Genomic DNA, 7,656 nt, shown 5'->3' with positions numbered 1-7,656 from the left:
TGTGTCTTAAGCGGGTGAAAATCGGTTTGGTTTGGTTCGGTTTCCATCTCACAATAAGTTCATGGATGGTTGCCACATGCCCAAATATCAAAGATCTTGTATAATAATTTATAAATGATGATACTTAAGTTTTACAACTAAAAAGTTAACAATAAAGTCTTTAAACGAAAGTTCGGTTTTCGGTTCGCATCTTGTTTCGGGGTTAAGACCAAGGTAAGATTCTACAAACCCATAACCATAGACTTATAAAAATGATTTTAGAAACTTAAATATAAAAATAAGCATGTTTAAACAATTATTTAACAAAACTAGTAAACAAGTTCGGTTTACGGTTTAGAGCTATTTATGGTTAAACCGAGGCTAGTCTCTTCAAACCCATAACCATAGAACTTCATAAATATGATAAACAAACTAAAATGAGCAGAAGTTAAGCATGTTTAATATGTATAAACAAGTTATATAAGTGTATATATATATATATCAAGGACCACGAAAGTCCTCCATGAAGCCTTGCCTTATGAGTCCCGACACTCCACCGACTGAGATCGGGGAAGTGACCACCAAAGGTAACAAGGGGTGTATATTATATAAATGTTCTATAACCATATTCAAGTATTAATAAGACTATATAAGCTAATTAAAATGAAAGACTTTACTCAGTTTGACTTTTGGAAGTCAAACCTTCAAGAACAACTAAAAACAACTTTTAGATCTTTGAATTTGAGAGAGATTTTGGAGTTGTAGCAGGAAAAAATGAAGGGGTTGATGGTGTTTATATAGGTTAGTGATAAGGGTCAAGTATGTGTGATAATAACAAGAGTATGCGTGCAAAAGGGATCAAGACAGGACACAAAACAACAAAAAAACGGGCTGCTGGTCTGATGGAGCATCGCTATACGTGATGGGAGTTGGCCACACCCATCGCGTATCGCTATGGGTGGGTGGCGGATTTTCCAACTTTGTAAAAATGGCAGTTTTGGCCCCCGAAGTTGTTTTAAAGCGTTTTAAGGACCGAAAAGGATGTTTCCGAGACCCAGCAAGTATAAAACAATATTGTAATATAAAATCCATCATTTTGATTATATCATAAGTTTCGATTTACAAAATGGGTCGGTTTACATGATAAACGAATACAAATCAGACCCAAAATTGATGAATTTCACAGATGAAGTATATAAATCGCATATCGTAAATCGTTGAAAAGCAAAATTTAAAACAAACTTCGAGTAAGGTGGTTATACCCATCCAACAAACGAAACACAATAACTGAGCATCGTGTAACACCTAATTAGAGAAATTCATAAATTGTAATCAAGTAAGTCTCGATGGTTAAAATCTTAAACGAAAATCTTGAGTATATAAAACCGTTAAGATAATATCTCTTCTACTTAAAATAAACCGTAAAATAAATAATACATGTAGAAATGTGAGGTAATGAAATGCATAAAGTGTTTTCGAATGATCCAGGATAAACAAAATTCATACTGAAATATCAAGCATATAAAGTTGTTGTGAAAACATCCTCAAAAATATAATCTTTAAAGATCAATGAACATTGAGGTAATGCGAAATAATGAAAATTTGTAAACTTTTATCTGATAAATCTTGAAACAACATTCGAGTTGAAACTTTGTGTGTAAAATTCATTGAGGTAATATTGCTTTAAGCAAAAGGGATCATAAATGAAATAAGCATTGCGGTAACGCGATCTAGCGAAACACGTAAAATAGTTGATTAATTTTTGAAAGCAAAACCCATTATTAAATTTCGAGTGTGTCTAGTTGTTATGACAATATCATTTTTTAAATGAGAAAGAGTTATAAAGGAAAAGAGTATTGTGAGCAAGAGTAAATCATATCGTGGAAATAACGGTTTATAAAAAAAGAAGAAGCTTTGAGTACATGGAGTCGTATAAATACATTACTTAAAACAATAGTAAGGGAAATTTGGCTCGTGTGTGTATGTAGAGGCTTAGGTTTTAAGGGTGATTGGTTTGGGTGCCTTTTGAAGAAGGAGTGGGTTCTTGAATGTCTTGTGTAATTGGGTTTACTTAAGTTTGTTAATTGTGAGGTTTGTTTGGGCTTGATGGGTTGGGTAAGTTGAGATTGACTATCTTAGGCTTGGATACGGTTCATATATGCATTTTGCGAAGATGGTTCAGATGGCTATTGTGGTATCTAAACTTGAAGGTTGGGTAGAAATGGTATGACAACATGGTTTGCGCTTTGACATAGTATGAGTCAAATTATGGAGTCATAGGTTGGTAAATTTTGGTTTGCATGTGTACTTGGAATGTGTTGATGTGTTTCTCGGCATTTTGTAGTGGTAGGATAGTGAAATTGGTAGGTTTTACATAGGGTAAAAGTGTCGGTATCGCGGCTCCTTGTTGGGTTGATTTTTATACATCTTGGTTTTGCAGGGAGTTTGAGTTGGTGATGGCATAACTTAGGTTAGTTAGGTTTCATTTCTCTTTGAGGTTGGGGCAAAATAGATAGTGTGTGAAGATATGGTAGTGGAAGGAGGGAGTTGTAGCGATGATAATAGTGGTAACGACAGGCTGATTGTAGTGATAGTTTGAGTAAGGGTGTTCGGTGACTTGCGGTTGTGTTTTAAAAGGAACTTGACCAACATTACGTTCTAAAATTGAAAGTGGCATAACCACTAAAGTTACATTGAAAAGGTTTAAACATTCATGAAATTTTGTTGACCAAAATACAAACTGAAATTTTTTTTATGCGAAACCGAAAACTCTTTGTGTATCACCATTGATTATTTGCGTTTCAATATCAACGTGAATGTTTCGATATAAATGTTATAGACAAGAGGAAATATATATATATATATATATATATACACACACACATATATATATATATATATATATAAGGTATCGATAAAAAAATTTTAAACTTAGGGATTTATAGGAAGATTGAGAAATAAGTTACTGAACCACCACAATTTCCTTGCTTCAACAACTCCCACTATAATAAGTATTGTGATAAAAACATCGGGTCGTGCTTGCCTTGTCTAAAATATTTTTATATGAGAAAAAGTTTTGAATTAAACGAATCATTTTAATGTAAATAGTCCATGAATTGGATAAAATTAAGTGGGAGAAATTTATCATAAAATATTAAAAACTAGAAAGGAATGAACTAAATTTGTATATTGAATATTACCATAGGGAATAAAACAAAATTTTTTATGGAAATGAACAAAAATCTTTATTGGAATAAAATTCACTATGAGGGTTCAAAATAAGTATATTTTATATTACAATTTATTATGAGGTATCAAAATATATAATGAAAATCGTTATGAGAACAAAATTACGTAACAATAATTTCACCATAAGGGTTATATAATATTTTGTGTATTACAAATGATTATGAGAATTTAAAATAAACAATTTTCTGAAACGAGGAAATCAAGATTAATAAGATTGTCATCAAACTAGAATTTTTATGAAAATGTTGTATGAGAAATTAAAGAATTAAAAATTATACAATGATAATTACTTGAAAAGTAAAATTTGTCATGAGAAAATTTAAAATGACTGAAATTGTATGATGAAAATTTTTTTGATGTGAGAAATCATAGTGAGCAAAAATTATATAATGGAAGTTGTCATGAGAATTCAAATTGTACAAAATAAAATTTATAAAAAATTCAAATAGACGAAATTATGTAATGAAAATTGTTGTGAGAAATGAAGATAGTTTACCATGTGAAATCAAAATATAAGATAATTAATCATAACGAAAAATTAATCTATATAAATAGAAAATTCGTACTGAGAAATCACTATAAAGGAAATGACTAAATAAATACTTGAATAAATAAGCCCTCCAAAAACATTTATATAAAAAAAATTTAAAATTTAACGATGAGAACCTTCATATACCACCATGAAAGTTGTTCAAATCAATAAATCTAAAGCGTAAATGCAATAAAATGGGGAGTTGAACATATGTACGTATCACCGTGTTTTACACGTTTTGTTCCAACTATCGTAATAATAACAATAACAAGTAAACAATGAGTCAATCGAGATGTTGAAAGCATTAGTCCACGTATCACCGTGGCTCTTATGCTTCTAACAAAAATATAAGGAGGCAACCGGAACGCTTGCATTCGACAACTTAATGTTGTTGACATATATAACACGGTTTGTTGGCCTAGAGGAAGAACACTATAATTCAATCATCCCAGGTAAGTAAATCACCTTTGATTCTTGGAAACTTTTTGTCAAATGATCGTTTCATAGTGTTTCGGCCCCTATGGTAGCTACAAACCCATCATAAATTCAACCTTTAAGGGATCTTAAATAACGGGATCCAAATTAAGTTTGTGATCCATAAAAACAAACTTTTTGTGGTAAGGTAAGGATACCTTAGTATAATATGAGTGTGTGTGCATGTGTGTATATATATATATATGTATATATATGAAAGTAAGGTGAGGATACCTTAGAGTACTTTGAGAGTTTGAGTGTGTGTATACATGGTATTAAATGAAGTAAATAAGTTCAATGAACAATCAAGTAGGGAAATCACGTATAAGCAACACGTATAGGGACCCTAAAGCAAAAAACTATAATAAGCCGTTACGTCTAACCGCCTATCCTATAGTCATGGCTCTGATACCAATTTGTCACACCCCGACCAAAGGCGACGGAACATGCCGGGGTGCAACGGATTGCTCAAGAACACTATGACACTATTAAAGTGACAATATTTACTTAACTCATTTATTTCATTCAATAATCACAAATACAACTTGTTCAAGATAAAACACAAACAACTTCATATAATCATAACTTCATTAAAGTATCCTAGAGGTATGATCTAAGTGATGAGTTTTCAATATTCACGAGCAACCTAAGAGTAAAGCTGTAACACGCATAAACATAGATTTGATCAAAACGAATGTTGGTGAGCAATACACTAGTTTTGACGTATGTATATAACGAGGAAAAAATCACAATTCACATGTGTAAATAGAATAATGCAACAGCCATTGTAAATGTAAAGTAAATAACCGTGGCTCCTTTCTATTTAGCAACAACCAAAATACTCGAAGAATCATGCCCTATTCTACTAGTACAAGGCTAAAGTAGTTAGGGGTGTGTATAATCATACTTATTGAGGCTTAACAACAACATAAAAATAAACACTAGTGCCCATGATCAAATTGAGTCATAAACAAAGATCGAGCAAATATTGGTACAACACATAATGTTGAATTGTGGATTTCATAATGAGATCATAAAACAAGTAAGTTTGAATATGGTACGCATGCCACCCCCAAAAGTATAAAAGCGTAAAATGGGGGAGTGTGATTACTCACATGAAATAAGTAACATAAAGGATTAGTTTGCGATAAAACGGAAAGGTAAGTTAAACGAGCGAGACCTAGATTGAGAGGTCTTGAGTTAGAAGATGGTCTTAAAAGCTTTAAAGTAAAATAATATTACAAGTAAGATAAATAATTAAAGTTTGAGGGTTAAAGTGTAAATACATAAGAAATTAAAGTAATGGTTTTTGAAAAGTAAGTTTTCTCGAAGTCGGGTTTCGGTATTCTATTCATTAGTTTTACTTAAACTTTTTTAAGTAAATATGTGGGGATTGGTTTAATGCAATAGTGCACGATCCCTTGTTAGATATACCAAAACGGAATTTCAACGAGTGTTCGATTAGTCGGTTCGGGTGTGGATAAATTGTCAAGTCCGAACCCGACATTCAAAAGTGATGAATATCATGAAATAAATTATTTAAAATAAAGACTTAACTAATGTTAGAAGTTCGATTAAGGAGAAACTCCAAACATCATTGTTAAGAGAGTGTTTGGTTTTATCGGTCCAAGCTTGTTATAGGATCAAGTTGGATCCGACATACCAAGTATTTTAAGGAAACATTTATAATTAGTTCGTAAAAGATCTTAACAAGAAAATGTCATATTCGGTGGCCCGAAACACAACTAGTGTGTTTTAAGCGAGTGAACCCGGTTTAGTTTGTTTTTTTTGGTTTGGTCGGTTCAAGACTTGGTATGTGACCAAGCGGGTCCAACAAATCTATATTATAATAACAAATACAAAAATGTAAATTAAAGAACTTAAACACTTAAAACTTACATGAAACTTGTTTTTAAAACAATTAAATAAAAAGTTAAACGAGAGTTCGGTCTTGGTTCGGTCCTTAACTCGGAATGAAACCGAGGATGGTTGCCGCATACCCAATACCATGGAACTTATTAAGTAACTATAGAAATTATAATACACAAATCTTACATGTAACACGTTATTAAATCATTTTAAATATGTAAAGCATTTAAACGAGAGTTCAGTCTTGGTTCGGTCCATGACTCGGAATAAGACCGAGGATGATTTCCACATACCCAATACCATGTAACTTATCAAAATAAACTTAGAAATAATAGTACTCAAGTCTTACATACAATATGCTAATAATAAAGTATTTAAACAAAAGTTCATATTTGGTTCTGTTCTTGACTCGGAATGAAACCGAAGAGGGTAACCACATACCCAATTACCATTGAACTATTAAAATAATTTGGAAACTAAATTATTAAGAACTAAACAATATTAATAAGCTTAAACAAAATTAAAGCGTAAACTAAAGTGTTTCACAAGGATTGCAATAATCCTCCATGTAGCCTCGCCTAGAAATACACCTGAACCGACCATGGCCAGAGAAGGGAAAGCCAAGGAAACAAGGGGAGTATGTTTTAGACAAACTATAATAACAAGCTTAAAGTAACAAGAATTAGTTAGAAACAATATTAGCATTAGTTTGACCTTGAAAAGTTAAACTACTAAGAATGTGGAAGATGAATACTTGGAACTTAGATTGGGGAGAGTTTGAGGTGAATGAGCAACCAACAAAGGATGAAATGGTCTTGTTTATATAGGGACGGAGTAAGGGTTTGGGTATAATGTTTCTTCCAAGAGTTTCATGCATTTGGATATGTTGAAATGGGTCAAACAAGATATAAACAAACAAAAACGAGTTGAGCAACCTGTAGACAGGCCTAGGCGCTACGCGACCACCCTTCCCTTGATGGACGCGCGGCGCGGTGCCCTTAGGTATAGGGTTTGGTCTCCAGCTTTGATTATTTGTTGATTTAGGTCCCTGAAGTTCGTTTTGAGTCATTTTTAGCCATAAAAGGTTGTTTTAAGGTACCGAAAAGGACGTTTCGCGATACAACAAGTGTGAAACGAATTTGTATCATAAAAAGCACTATTCTTATTTATATCAGAGAATCAAAAAGATAAAACAGGTCGGGTTTTCTGTACAAGAACAAATACAATTAAACCGAAAATGACGAATGTCACAACAACAATGGCTGATGAGATAATTCAAGATGCCCCAACTATTGATCCACAACCTATTTCACAACATGAACAACCTCCAGCACAGCAAAAACAAGCTCAAGCTGCTCATGAGTTAGCCTATGACAAGAAGCACAATATTTGTGCTTTCGTACATGAGAACTTTGCTGATCAGGACGTTTTTGGAGACATTATTGTATTCTTACACCAATCCCGGATCTACCACGCTATAACTGCTAATGCTCCTATTCATTTTAGCGTGATCCCCCCTTTTTGGGATTCGGCTAAGTATGTGGGGTCAAAAA

The sequence above is a fragment of the Bidens hawaiensis genome, unplaced genomic scaffold (genome assembly GCF_021521415.1).
Source record: "Bidens hawaiensis isolate Kalapana, Puna unplaced genomic scaffold, B.hawaiensis_p1.1 tig00015919_1, whole genome shotgun sequence".
Taxonomy (NCBI): domain Eukaryota; kingdom Viridiplantae; phylum Streptophyta; class Magnoliopsida; order Asterales; family Asteraceae; genus Bidens; species Bidens hawaiensis.
This window is presented reverse-complemented; position numbering follows the sequence as displayed.